Here is a 15,139-nt window from a genome sequence, read left to right as displayed (position 1 = left end):
TTCCTTGGATGCTCTATTTCCCTGTCTGTCTTGATGAGCTGTGCATTAGCAGCATAGGGGAAAAACAGTGAGAAGTATCACTCTATGATGTATGGGGTAAAGGAGGAGCTCCTTCAGTGATTTCTGGAACTAGATTTTGCACAATTGTATTTAAAAATGTAGTACTTGTATTGGTAGAAATGTAAAACAATGTTGTGGGTTTGTTTTTTTTTTTTAAATCAGAACTTAGGTTATTAATAAAATGTTTTGTATTTGTATAGTGTACTTGAGGACCTGATTCACCATTTGGTACCTCTCTTTGATCACTGGTTGGCATATGGACACATGTGGCATATGGCACTAAATCCAAAATCTAATACAGAAGGGTGACTTTTAGATATTAGCGTAGTCTTGTGACCTCTCTGGTAATTTGTGGACTGATTGTGACAGTCCCCCAGTATTAACTGTGCCTGAGTAAAAGGCTACTTTTAAGTGAACATGACTAATAGGTGAGGCTGAGGACAGGGTAGCTATAGAGTCATGCATGAAGCTGGGCTGAGTGGAGAGAGCTAAAAGTTATAGGGAAAAACCAAATTAAGATGATTAGGACATTGTGCATATGGTTGGAATCAGGATGGTAGCATGCAGGGCAAAATTTATCTAAATCTAGTTGATTTTTAATTTTATTCTTGAAAAAATTAGAGATACCCACACTACCACCTTGGGGTAAACATCAAATGTTTGGAGGAAATGTATTTAGGCATTATCCCTGTTCTTAATGTTTTCCCACCTTTCCTGTTTGAATTAGATGTTTGTAACTAACTGTGATACAGCTGCTTAGGCTCAGAATATTTGGCTTCATGCATTCGTGATTTTGTACATTTTATTAAGCTTAAAGGTTTCATCAGGTTGGTGCATTAGTAAAGGAAGAGGAATATAAATAAAAGAAGAAACTCACCCAACTGGCAAAATAACCCTTATTAATCTTTCAGGTACTCAGCTGTAGTGACTAAGTAAAATCTCAAAAGGTGCCTGTCATAGCAGTGAGAAGTGGCATTGCTCCCTGACTTAGCTGTCAGTCTGTGTCTGTGTTCCTTTCAAAGGGGGTAATACCTCACCTTTTTTCGAACTGTGCTGTGCCACTGCTGTGCTCCTCACTGGAGCAGATGTAGCTGAAAACCAGGAATTTTTATTTACAGCTAATAAAAACTGGGTTATTAAACTTTTTCAGGTTTGCTTAATTTTGCCTTTCAGTCATGATGTGTAGATGATGGTTCAAGAGAAACTTGTTTTTGAAGTCAGATGTTTTGGGGTTTTGTACTGTTATTTGGTTATGAGAAGTCAATTCCTGATTTTGGGAAGAGCTTACCTGACTTAGTATGTAAATAAGCAAAATTGGAAATAATTTCCACGCTAGTAAACTGCTTTATAAGATAGTCACAGATGAATTAATGGAAATCCAGGTATATTCTTGTGCAGAAGTTCTTCGCTTACCTTTTATCTCTTTTTGTATCATTAATTATACAACTTTTGCTTTGACTGAAGGCAGATGACTGTACTCTTTAGTTGATTGAAGGAATATAAATGGATCTTGGTATGTGGGTGGGAGTCTGAGAAACCTGAAATTTATGTAACTTGCATTTCTAAGAAGTTAAAATTGGTGTGCCTTGAATATGTTTTTGAGTTTTAGCCTTTGATTTGTTCTCACCTAACAATATTTTCATGGAGGTTTCTGTGGTGTGGTTTTGGTTTTTTCTGGGGTTTTATTTATTTATTTGATTTTATTTGTTTTCGCACAAGCTCTCTACATATATTTTAAGAGGAAAGGAAAATTTGGTTTGGTGTTACTTGGTTGTTTATCAAGGAGTAAAGAAAAACTTATTATAACAGGTGCTGCAGTACTGTTTGTGTTAAAACTAAGGAAGAAATGCTGTTTGGCCTTCAGCAGTGCAATAAGCAGCGTAGTCCTTCCCTCTCCTCCTATTAAGGAAACTTCCCAGTCTGACCATTCAGGAGCCACTCTTGCAACCACACTCCCAACACGGAGAGGTTCACTGCAGGGACCAAAGCCCCTTCACACCAGCAGCTCCAGTGACCCAACGGGTCCCCACTTGACACCCTGACACCCACAGTCAGACCAGTTTCCTTACCGGTTCACCCTGGGTTTCCCATGGCAGAGTTTCAAACATCTCGTTCCATAAGGCAATTTATTCACGGTGCAGTAACACAGAAACAGCTCGAGCTGCTGCCTTTGAGGAGGGACCCCCAGCAAAGGAACCCCTGGGCTTTTATACCCTCACAGTCCAGGTGAGTGCAAGCCTCTCTTCCTCCTGAGTCTTCTGCTCCTACTCCCCTTTCTGTGTCCATTCATCCACCTTGCTGATGTCACCTGACTTCATCTCCTTTGTTATCCAAAATGTCAGCATTTCCTGCCTCCTGCTGTGCCTCTGTGTCCATTCTCCTGGATGGCATCACTGGTCTTTGTGCCCTTTGATGTCTCAAAGGTTGGCAGTTCAGGGCCTTTTGTCTTGGACTCCCACCCAGGGCTCAATCTGCATGTCACTCTGCAGCTGACAAGCCGAGCTACCTGGACCAGGTGTATTCCACAACACCCCCCAAGTCTCCATGTAGTTTTTACAGCTCTTTGATAGTTAATTCCTCCTCATGTAATAGGAGGAATGTATTCAAGTGTCAGATCCACTGAGCAGTGTGATGTGCCTTTATAAAAAGGGCTTGGTTTCTACTGTTCTGGACTGGAATAAACAGACTTGAGACACAGTAGAGTTCTCTCAGCTCTATAAAAGAGTAAAAATGTACGAGTGCTGTGGCTAAGTAATCCTACTCTTCTTTCCTGAAGCAGTTTTGTTTTTTAAACTATATGGTGATGTGTTTTCACTGTGCATTGCCCATAATTATCCACTACCTTCTCCAGTCTGAACAGTCATCCCTTCAGGCTTCATTAATGCAGTCAGTAGGGCATTAAAGCCGGTATAGCTTGTTGTATGGCTTTGCTGTTTGACTGTGGAGTTTTGGTTTTTTCAGAGACTCGTGGAAACTGAATCACACACATCCTGTTTGATAGCTTCTCACTGTTTAAAACACAGACTACTGGAATTCTGCGTGCCTTGAGAGATTTATGAGACTGGTAGATGATGGCACTTGTCTACCATTTGTGAGAAAGAAACATCAATTTTCCATTTGTTTTCAGTCACAAATCATAAGTAATTTCCTTGCAGTGGCAGCAGCTTCAATTAAGGAAACCTTGGCCTGTTTTTCATAATCAAACATCAGTGGGTTCCGGTTCTTTTGACCGTGCAGGATTTTTCCAGGAAGCTGAGTGCTCACCAGTAAGTGATACATCGTTCATTCTTCACCTTTTTTTCTCCATTGGTATTTACTCTGCATGGGAACCATGCTGGCATGTTTCAAAATGACACTGGATACTAAGTTGAAACATGGAATTGCCAGTGGCTGTGAAATTCCCATAGTCTTATTGCTGCTTTACCAGCCAGGTTCCTCCTTCTTGAAGTATTTGCACAGAGGTGTAGAATGCTGAGAAACAAGGTGTTACATGTCTCCATTTAGGAGATCGTAGTAGATCTGATGTGTGAAACGTGATACCTTCCTGAACGTGAATAAAATTCCAAAGAGTGAAGGAGGTTCTTATTGCTTATTAAGTGAGAAATTTTGTTTTGATGTCTAAACAACCATCTCTCAGAATGGCTGTGGGAGACCTGCCCTTTTTCATTAACAGGCCAGGTAGTAGCTCTTTTGCTCCTGAGCCAGACAGGAGCTGCTGCTTTTTGTAGGCAAATACTTGATCCTGCAGTCAGTATCCTGGGAAACAAATTAGTAATAGTCTCAGAAATCTGCCTGTAATTTTCTCCAAACATCAAGCTCCACCCGTGTCTTCATGAAGCAGTATGTTAGAGCTGATCTCGCATTGGACAGAAGAGATCTACAGTAACTGGTTTCTAATGGAGCTATCCCAAAGTTACATAAGCTGAGGATAGCTTCTGGAATCCAGGGGCTGTGTGAGTGCCTGAGTGGAGATCAAGAGATGGTAGTTACCAGGAACCAGAGTTCTTTGAGAGATACACACCTCCAAGGCCCTTTTGCCTCCAGCCATTGTTTCCCTTCTCTCCTATTTGTAAAGATTTGCATTTCAGAAGAAACTAAAATGGTGCTGAAGATGCTACCCAGTACCTTAACCAGAAGATTTATGCAGGAAGGTGGTGATCCTGTTGCAGTACTGTCAGGGATTGCCAAAATCCTGACTCCTTCTTTGTAGAGTCAGAAAAAGTGGAAGTACATATTTGGGTAGCAACAGACAGAATCACAGAAAGAAGGGAAGAACCTGCTTCCTGGGAGAGTTTTCCTTTTGTCCCTTGTAACAGCTCTGGAGAAAAAAGATAAATGTGTCTTGTATGGAGTATCAAATATAAATTCAAGAAAAAGAGTAAAGGAGAAATAGCCAAACAAATACAAGCACAAAGAGTAAACCATTGAGTCACAGCAGGGACTGAGTACAAACCTGGATTCAGAAAGGAGCCAATTTCCTTTTTTCCGTCTCTGTGTATATGTGATTAATTAGTCCAATAATGGCACTTTGGAGCTGGAAAGCATTGCTGAGATTTAGCAGGTGCTGGCTCTGGAAAGGGACAGTCAGGTCCAGGTGCTCTGCCGGGGAGCAGCCAGTGCAGCAGGTGGCTTGGAAAGGGCAGGTAAGACATAAGTGGAGGGCAGCCCAGCAGTGGGGAGCAGGTCAGGCCTGGGGATGGCTGCCAGGCTCCGTCTGGAGTCAGGTGGAGAGGCACGGCTGAGATCCTGCAGGAGCAGGCAGTTGGGTCTGGGTCAGCCCCCCAGGGTCAGGGGCTGCCTGGCTGGGCCCCAGCAAGGCTGCAGCAGTGGGAGCACAGTCGGGCAGGGCCAGGGGCGAGAGACTGAACTCGAAGGCAGAGTCCTGGCACAGGGTGGGCAGGGGCTGCTGCTCCCATCCTCTCTTAAGGCCACCTGCTGCGCTGTTTGTAGGTTGGCCTTGTGCCCAGAGAGCCAAACCCCCACCTGCACAGGGCACCTCAGCACTCTGCAGTAGTTGCAGAAGTGATTCATATATTTAAAATGCATTTATCAAGTAAATGAGTTTACTTAATTTTTGATGTGCAAACTGGGGCAAGTTTCACAAGGACTCTCTGATGTTACCCAGAAGTCCAAGGAAGCTGGCAAGGTTGGGTTATGGAGATTGCACAGACCCTACCGTTTGGGGAGGCTCCTGTATGCATCCCTTGTGAAGTGCAGGGGAAGCACCAGCCCAGTTAATCAGTTTTTGTAGCAATGCTATTTGTGTTTTACTTTAGAAACACCTACAGTTTGTAGAGTTGCTTCATTCTGGGAGCGTTGAAGAGCTGTTAGGGATTTTGTTGTTAATAACCTGCTTTTTTTCATAGTAGATTTTGCAAGGCATTCTGATTTATTTTGAATCTACTGCCTCTGACTAGCTATTCTGATAGTGCTTTGGGGATGAAATCAGTGTTGCACCTTGCATCTGTATTTAAAAGATGTTTATTAAGTCTAGTTATGACACTACACTGTATGTCTGTGCGTTTCCCTCAGCAGTCAGGCTGGTTGAGAGGTGAAGCCGTGGTGCTCAACTCCAAATTTCTTTCTGCAGATCAGAAAGAAAATAAATTTGCAGAAGTCTTCCAACCAATTCTTTATCAGGGTAAAATGTCTGTTTAGGTTTTCCTCAATGTTCCCTTCAGTTCTTTCCCACTAAAGAAAACTGCATTGATTGTCTGGATTTGAAACCTAATAGTTTGTTAGTGCTTTCAGGAATGGATTTCCATTTTTCTAGGCATATAGAAAGAGGGTTTATGTTAAACTGAGGTAATTTGGTTAAAAAGACACCTACTTTACTTGTTAAGACAGAATCTGAATGTTGTGCATAGGATCTGCTGGCAGTTCGTTGTGATAAGACTGACAGCTAATTTTTTCAGAAGCTAAATCAGCTATTACTTTGTACTGAAAGTATGCTAATTGATATAGTCTTGTGTGGTTAAAGATCAATAATTCAGTGAAGAGAACAGATGCTCTTATTTAAAGGAATTCACAGTTAATTTTATTGGATAGCTATAGCTGAAGATTGAAATTTGTAAACACAAAGGTATTTGTCAGCTTCTGCTGCTTAACATTTTCCTTTCAAGGGGAAATCCTGGAGTACAAATGCTTTGATGTAGCTAGGAAGACTCATGCTTCATTTTGATTTTTAAATGTAATTAAACTGTCATAAACTAAATGTGATGTTTTCAGCTGAGCTGATACCCAATTTATATAGATATGAAGAAAATAAAAATTCTCTGATCTTGGAAGTAATTTTTTTCAACTGGATTTAAGAGGCTACAAATAGATTAATAGTATGTTTGAGGCACATGAATTGAAAATTTTTCACCATTTGAATTCTTATTTAGGTAGAAAGTTTTATGTGAATGAAATTCATGTACCACATTGAACTTTGTCTACTATATTATAAATACAGTAAAATCATTGCACGTGCACCAGTTATACAGGTAGACCTTTATATACCCAACACTTCAAGAAAAAATATGTACTAATTATTCCCTTCCAGGTATTTTACAAATACTGCCTCAAACAGAAATTTCCTATTTAGTAGGAAATTCCTGGCATCTGTCTCTGAATTATTCTAATTTGCATTGAGATTTCAGATCCTCGTTTGTATAAAAGCACCACTGTTATTTTGATAATCACAAGCTTTCCTAAATACACAGCGGCACTCTTCACTGAAGATCTGGATAGCTGAGTCAGTCTCAAAGAATGTATACAGGCACTAACTGTGTTCCTACAGCTGTTTGCTTGTTTCTTCCTTACAAGAAGGACCTGAAAGGGAGAATTACTATTCAGTAGTGGAGCTGAAGGTTTATTAATAGAGAGACTTTTTTCTCTTCTTGTCATTAAATTTTGTCATTACCTTTCAGTACAGAGTGTCCTCACTGATTACTAAGTAGCTCATTAAAGCTGGTTTTTAGATGTGCTTTTTTGTTCTGTTTTCTTCTTGCTGTTTTCCCATTTTGCTAGCATGCAGATGGGGGTGGGGAGTGGGAAATAAGGGAGAGAGCATGTTCCAGAGGATGCCAGGATGACTTCAGTTATTGGATGACTGCTGTCTGATAGACGGAAAAAGGAGGAGTAAACCTTTCATTCTGCACTGACAGAGCTGAAACACAGAAACCCGATTTACAGGTAAGGGTGAAAAAAATTCCTGTTATGAGTAGCTATTCTTGATCCTTACCACAACGGTTTTCAGATATAAAAAATGCATGTGCAAGCATCTTGCTTGTTCCTCACAAATTACTGTGAAGCAGCTTTTCAGTTATTATTCCTCCTGCCCGGGAGGTTCCAGCCGATGTGAGATCCGTGAGCAGTGAAATCACAGGCATGCCTGATGCTGACAGCTTTCTCATGTGACAGTGTACGCATTGCATCTCATTGATACCCAAGTTGTTCAGCAAGCTGTAGAAAGAGAGGTCATTTTGTGTGATGGAAAGACTTGCTGTTGAAAATACAGTGTATGCTACCAACGGGAAGATCTAAAAATGTTTTCTCTGCGTTTGGATAGGAGCTGAACTGCTTCTAAAACTGTGTCTTATTTAGCATTGAACAAACAGTAAGAATGGTTCCTCAGAACAAACTGAAAGGGATTTTGTGGATTTTTGCCTTTTTTTTTTAAGTTTGGAATGAATGTGGTTGATAACTGAGTCATAAAATTATCCTCGTCATAAAGGAAAACACGATGCATATAATTATGTGTATGAGACAGATAAATGCTTGTGGTACCTACAGCATTTGTGTACCAGTTTTAATAAACTGTTGAAATAGCTTTCTTCTGCTGGGTTTGTGTTAGCAGCAGCTGTGCAGTTCACAGAGGCTGGAGATGGCAAGTAGCAAATAACTTGATATGGAAAATAGATTTGTTTATCAAGCCACATTGTATGAGGATATAGGACTACAGGCAGAAGTCCTGGTCCCACTGAAAGAACTGGAGATTTTGATACTGGCCTTACTGGGGCAAGCATTTCAATGTATCAGCTCTATACTGACTGACTTCCACATTTTACTTGTAGCAAATAATTATTATACACATCGCCATTTTTCTGGTTTGAAGCAAAAATCTTAATTGACATTAATAAATTGTGATTATCATTGGTTTGAGGGTATATGTATTCATAAAATATATTTACTAAAGCTAAAATGTTTGAGTTTAGTTTTAACAGATTTCAGAGATTAAACTCAGTAAATGCATGTATCTATTTTTGTTGTATTCACTGAGTGAATTCCCTTAGAGCAGATCTAAAATTATTAAAAAGTGATGTCATTTAAGAAAAACTGGAACAAGTCAATACAAGTCTTAGGAGTGCTAAAAAGCACTGGAAGAAGCTGCCCACTTATTTATGTACCTTACCATCTGCAGCTACTGGAATGGTGTCCTTTCCTCCTAGCTGTTTCTTCAGAAAGTGAAGCCTGGTATGTTTTCTAAAAAAACACCAATCAATTAAAAAAAAAATATAGCAAATGTTAGCAATTCCCAAATTATTCTAAAGGCTAGCGAGCTGTATCTTCTTTATTTTTTTTGTACTGGAATGTAAACACTGGTAAATGACACTGACTGAAAAAGAGTTGAGTTGCATCCTAAGGTTTGTTATTTTTAAGTAATAGATATGTATCTGAAAGCATAAGCACAACTGTTAAATTACAGTCTCAAATCCATGTATTCAAATCACTCTTCTCCCCTCAAATGAAAAAATCTGACTCAGAGGAGCTCCAGTAACAGAGAGGAGTTGATGAAAACAGCGATCTAGTTCCACATGTGTTTAAATTATTCTGTCTCCTTGGAAACGCTGCTGCTGCAGATGGATTTGGCTTTTGGTGGCTAAAAATATCTACCTCTTGATAATGACAACATGAAAGATACTGAATAAAACTACTGTGCTGTCACTAGTTTTAAAGTTCCCTAATGATTCAGGTATTCTACATGAACTACAGATTTGCATTTTCTGTCCAGTATTCCCTGTCAGCTGCTGCCAGCACTCACCAGCTCAGTGGAAAGGAGATAAGCTCATTAGCCTGTGTTGGAGACCCTGCTGAGAAGGGATCATGTGAGTGGGAGAAAGACTGGATGAAGAGTTTGAAACCAGGTAGAAAGTTGGTTAAAAAAATCATAGTGGTGATGCAGATATGTGTTATATAATATTTGAAGATGCAGGTTTATTCCCAGGGAAGTCTATGATAGGTAAAATGTGCTTAAACCATGCCTTTGTAAGTTAACAACCTGTAAATGCAAATTTTTTTTTTTATTTATTGCATTAATGAATGCTTCCTTGTCAGTTGTATCTGCAGGAGACTGAAATATTATACAAACCATTTTAAGTAAAATACTAAATTACCTCAAACAAAAACCAAAATCTAAATTACTAAGGAACGTGTTGTAAGCAAGAAATGCCATTCCATTACTTAGCATTGCTAAGGAATTTAATCTTTTAAAGAATTAATTATTTTCAATGAAGAATTTGTAGCCACTGCTTTCAACAGTTGGACTCTATGTTCCTTGTGACTTCCTTCCAACTTGGGATGTTCTACGATACTACTTTTTTAAATCCTGTTCTTTATTATTTATTCCCTCCATATATCATCACTTATTTTGTTGTTAACTGCTCTTCAGTATAAATGAAAAATATCACTGCTATTTTTTTGATTTCTCCTTTCCCATTGAATGGCTTCCTGATTGTGCCCAGAAAACAGAACAAGTGGCATTTTTTTAGTGGGTTAAATATACCTCTCTTTCTCCTCTTATTTTGTTGATATATATGTGATTTTTTTTGCATGTTAGTCAGCATGCTGATTAATTTTTCATCATTGAACAGGGTATTTTTCCTGTTATGCTGTGTCTTAAAGATAGTATTAAAATATTACAAGGTATTGTTACACCTACAAATAATGAATCCTCTGCAAATTAATACTAAAATCCATTTTTAGCTGACAACAGAAGTACCAAAGGTCACTTAAAGTAAAAGTTGAATACTTTATTTTGATTACTTGAAGTCACAGACTTAGGTTGGAAAAGACCTCTGAGATCATTGAGTCCAACTTAAAACTGAACACTGTCATGTCAACCAGACCATGGCACTAAGTACCACATCCAGCCCTTCCTTAAACGTCTTCAGGAATGGTGACTCCACCACCTCCCTGGGCAGCCCATTCCAATATCCAGTCACCATTCTGTGAAGAAATTCTTCCTAATGTCCAACCTAAACCTTCCCTGGCACAGCTGAAGACTGTCCTCTCATCCTGTCACTAGCTGCTTGGGAGAAGAGGCCAACCCCCACCTGGGTACCACCTCCTTTCATGTAGAGGGAGATAAGGTCGACTCTGAGCCTCCTTTTCTCCAGGCTAACTAAACAACCCCAGCTCCCTCAGCCACTCCTCATAGGACAAGCTCTCCAGATCCTTCACCTTCAGTCTTGTTGCACTTCTCTGGACACACTCCAGCGCTTCAGCATTCTTCCTGAATTGATGGGCCCAGAACTGGACACAGGATTCCAGGTGAGGCCTCACCAGTGCTGAAAACAGGGGAACAGTAATGCTGGCCACATTATTTCTGATACAAGCCAGGATGTCTTTGGCCTTCTTGGCCCTCTGGGCACAGGCTGGCTCATGTTCAACCACTGTCAACCAGCACCCCCAGGACTTTTTCTGCTGGACCACTTTCCAGACATTCTTGCCCCAGGCTGTAAGTGCTGTATGGGGCTGTTCTGGCCAAGGTGCAGGACCTGGCACTTGGTCTTCTTGAACCTCATGCTGTTGGTCTCAGCCCATTGATCCAGCCTGTCCCAGGTCCCTCTGCAGAGCCTCACTACCCTTCAGCAGATTAAGGCTGTGAATTTGGTGATGGTACACTCGATTCCCTCATTCAGTTCATCAGTAAAGATATTGAACAGGACTGGGCCCAACACTGATCCCGGGGGGACACCACTACTGACCAGATGCCACCTGGATGCAGCACCGCTCACCACCACTCTCTGAGCCCTGCCATCCAGCCAGTTCTTAACCTGGTGATATGAGTGAGAGGAAAGGATCTGGTATCTTCCATTCTGTAAGAAACTATTAGCATACTAAGAAAGCAGATTATTAAATGGATTATAGAAACTTTTCTATGAGAAAAATAAAATTTAATCATAGTGGATCTTCTTATGGGGAATAATTTGTTTTCTATTGAGATAAAGCAACTCAGATTTGTCTAATTTTAAATCCCCCTTTTCTAAGTATGTAATTTAAGATTCCATGGAGATAATAAGTAAATCTAAACATTATTTGAGGAAGTAAAGGTATGATATGTTACTGGAAGTAGCATCATTGCATTTTATATTGGTAAGCAAGTTGTGCCAATTTGATATCAATCATTGGATTTTTTTTTTTTTTTTTGGATATAGAAGCAGAAGTGAAAATAGTGGTGAAAATACTGATGAGAAAGTTTGTTGCATATTGCCTATCGTGCCTTGGTTGTGGAAGATGGTGATGATAACATGGAGGAAGCACTGCTTTTTTTTTTTTGGTTTGGTTTGGAGTTTTTTATAAAGAGTTGCAAGCAGATGAGCTGAAGTTTCTGCCAGGCTAGATTTTTCCAGCAATTTTTAACATTGCTTGTTCACACCTAGAAGAAAGACAGTTCTGTGCTGTACAGCTAATATCAGACCATGCAAGTGAAGACAAGTCATCTTACCACATTTGCTGCTCTCAAGAAAACCCCCAAACTATCCATTCATCTTGTTTCTAAGGTCTTATCTCCTAAAATGAGACCTTTTTTTAATCTTGTCACATCGAAGTAGTATCATTATTATCAATAATTATGACCAGAGCAAGGTATGAAGTATTTGGTCCTTTGTTACCTAAAATTTGCACCACTTGGACGCATACACACATCCCTTAATACATAAACAGTTAATCTGGAAGAGTTTGCTCCCATCTTTTTAGGAAAAAAAAAAAAAAAGAGGAAAACCCAGTTCAGAGTGAGTTTTGCAAATATATTTCAGTACGTTTTTGTGTTACAAGTTCATACTGTTGCTCTGGGAATTCAAGTGTTCTGAGTTGGGGTGTGTTGGGTGTTTTTGTGGGTTTGTTTGATTTGTTTTGTTAGTTTGTGTTTTGAAACTCTGTTAAAGATGATGTATTTCAGAGGAGAGAATGGCTGCCCCTTGTGTCAAGATGCAGAGAACATGGGGCAGAAGAGGAGAGCTGTTGAATTCATGCTCTCTCTTGCTGGCTTTGATGTTAATGGTGAAGGAGCAGCCAGGCTGTGTGTCAAACAGCAGGCAACAGGGAGCTGAGTACCATTGTATTGGGGCTACAGAGGTGGGAAGGCCCCTTTGGCATTTGCCAGTCATGACCATGCTGAACTTTGGCAGGAGCTTACTGAGATACACAGGATACCCTGCCATGTTGTGCAGTTCCTCTGCAGGCAGTGCTTGCTCACTGCTTGTTCGCTGACTGATGTTCATGAAAGAACAGCGGGGGAAATCACCACTGAAATACTACGAAGAGGTGTTGCAATGAGCCAATTAGTATTACTACTGGGGCTAATCAGAGCAAAATTTATATAAAAGACCACTTATTTCCAGCACTCAGGAAATTGATAGCATTCCAATCTTGGTTACAGAGCTGGACCCTACTGCCAGTCTTGCAGCTGGGAGCAGCATAATCCAAAGCTGCTGTGCCAAAAGCACTGCTGCCAGGCTCAGAACCTCACTCCAGGTGTTGGGAAGGTGCTAAGCAAGTCAAAAGTTATATGTCCTTTTGAAAAGAGGTGCAATAAAGATGTGTTGTTGGTATGCTGTCTTCCATGTAGCAGACAGACCAGTTCTCCCCATCACCTGCATGCTCATTCTGCTCTAAGGTCTGTGTATCTGTAGAAGCCAGTAGGACTGGTAGCAGTGTTTTTTCTGTTTTCACACTTCAGTTTTATGAAGGGTTGTGACATCTCCTGGCCAGACCTTTGCTTCAGGTAGTCCAGCAGTATAGTCTAAACAGCAGTAAACCTTTCGTGGGAGCATACATACAAAACACTGAATTTTTTTCTGGGGTACAGATAGTAATTTCTTTTTTTTTCTTTAAAAGAGCAAAAGAAAATCTTCTTCAGAGATTTTAGGTGAAGAGATTATAATTGATGGAATTTCATCATGAAGACTTAAAAATCTAGAAGCGCCCAATACCAGATCTTCGGTAGTGTTACCTTTGGAAAGGACTTTGACAAGTGCTGCTAAAAGTGTCCTAAGTTACTTATATGCAGGTTAGGCATTATGAACCTGAGTTTGTGACCCAGCTTCAGCGTGTCTTTCTCCTGCATCTCCCGTGTCCCTCCAGGACTTGGTGTGATTTATGCATCTTTCATTCTCATAGAAGCAGTTCTTGCTGTAGCAAGCTTGGAAAATTGTTAAAAATGAAACACAAGCTCAAACTAAACAGCTTTTTTTGGACAAATCTCATCTTGACAGGAAAGCTGTCTTGCTGAATGCCTCTGAATCCCTTGCTCCCTGGTTGCACCTTCACCATCGGAGACCTCTATGCTAAGCTCCTGGGTTCCTAGTTGAATTACTACTACTTTTTACTCGTGTTATTTTGCTCTCTGGGGAGCATGCTGAAAGAAAACTTGAGAACTAGCCTAGAATTTTCTTCTGTTGGCTGAGTTCTAAAAGCATTTAATTCAACTGTTGACATCAGTTGATGTAGCTAAGAGGTAGAAAGCAATTTTACTGCTGTTATATGCAGGACTCTGGCACTTAGATGATGGAGGGGGGATATTTGCATGCTCGGTGCGTGTGAGATTCTTTTGGAAGACTAAGGGAGCCAGATCTACCAGCATTTCATCCGTACTGATTGCAGAGACAGGAGGTAAGCATATGCCAGTATTGTTTCTGCATTTTAAATTCCTTGCCAGTGGAGCTAGGTGGCATGTGTTAGTGTACAACAATGTGTAGGCAGTCTAGAAGATTAGAGGATTAGTACTCAAGTGTGAAATCAGGAATGCTGTAAAGTGGTGGTATAGAAACCCTGCAAAGAGCAGACTTGGCAGGATTTGGCTTGCAATGCCAGAACAGATTCCCCAGGTTGAATTGCGCAGTCTTATCCTGCAGGATTTACTTGGTGCTGTGGACTTAGACTGAAACAAGTGAAGAGAGGAAGACTTTTTCTGTTTTATGTTTGTGTAACTTGACCACAGCTGTAAGCACAAATATATGAGTAAGATTATATTAATGGTATTCCCTGTGCCTATACAGTTTAGTGTCTTAAGTGGGATTGGCTTGCTACGTGTTTTTAACTTTCACAGACTGTAGTACTGAAACTACCCAAGTCTACCTTTGGCAACTGGTGCTTGTGATTAGAGCTGCCAAATACAGCAAAACATGTATTGCAAACATTAATTTGAATTCTGAACAGCTGTTTGATTCATGTTGGTGTACCTTTGTTGTTCACTGTTTGTAAGCATACATGCAAATGTTTTTTTTTGTTTTCTGCATCAATGCAGTTCTTTAGTCATTTTAGAATAGTCATTTTTAGAAGCAAATAATATTCTTTAGAAGCAAGTAATATTCTAAATATCTGTGTGAGTGATGATGTCACTGTAGGTGCTTTTGGGTTCCACTACCTGCTCCCCTCCCAAATTTAAAACTGTCAGTTACACAGAGCAATAATTCAGTGCAATATGTGGGACCAAGCAAGCACACTGAGTAGTTCAAAACCATCTCTGCTGCTAACATTTATTCACAGGTAGAAAAAATGTCTTTAAAAAAAAAGAAGCTTTGTTTGCAAGCTAAGAAAAAGACCTAAATTCAAAACCAGTATTAATCACAACAAATAACCCCAACATCTCTGTTTGTGAGCATCAATATTCATGATTTGACTGTGAAATTATTTGCCAAGTCTCCCTAGCATGTTATAGTACATGCTGACTGGCCAGTGGGTGGGAGTTGTTTGTGATGAGTACTTAGCAGTAATGTTTTATGTGTAACATCTGTTTTCTGCATCCTCCTGTTCAGTTTGAAGTAATTTGCATAGAAATGTTTTATGTTCAGAAGAGAATCTGTGTTGCTGCTAC

At 40.1% G+C, this 15,139-nt stretch overlaps 1 protein-coding gene across 4 annotated transcripts in view; it reads left to right on the top strand.

Annotated features, from left to right (window-relative positions):
- The window catches only part of CSRNP3 (cysteine and serine rich nuclear protein 3), a 110,654-nt gene that overhangs the window by 10,117 nt on the left and 85,398 nt on the right, over window positions 1–15,139 (top strand). For 2 of the 4 annotated variants that reach the window (XM_050339753.1, XM_050339751.1), the window contains exon 1: window positions 7,132–7,236. The exons of the other annotated variants lie outside the window; for them this stretch is intronic. The gene's annotated coding sequence lies outside the window, so the exon portion shown is untranslated. Of the gene's footprint in view, window positions 1–7,131; window positions 7,237–15,139 lie in introns of those variants that run through there. 4 annotated transcript variants of the gene reach the window in all.

The sequence above is a fragment of the Myiozetetes cayanensis genome, unplaced genomic scaffold (assembly GCF_022539395.1).
Source record: "Myiozetetes cayanensis isolate MyiCay16 unplaced genomic scaffold, myiCay2020 scf9, whole genome shotgun sequence".
Classification (NCBI taxonomy): Eukaryota; Metazoa; Chordata; class Aves; order Passeriformes; family Tyrannidae; genus Myiozetetes; species Myiozetetes cayanensis.
Note: the sequence above shows the minus strand (reverse complement) of the source record. Positions and strands in the feature narration are given on the sequence as shown.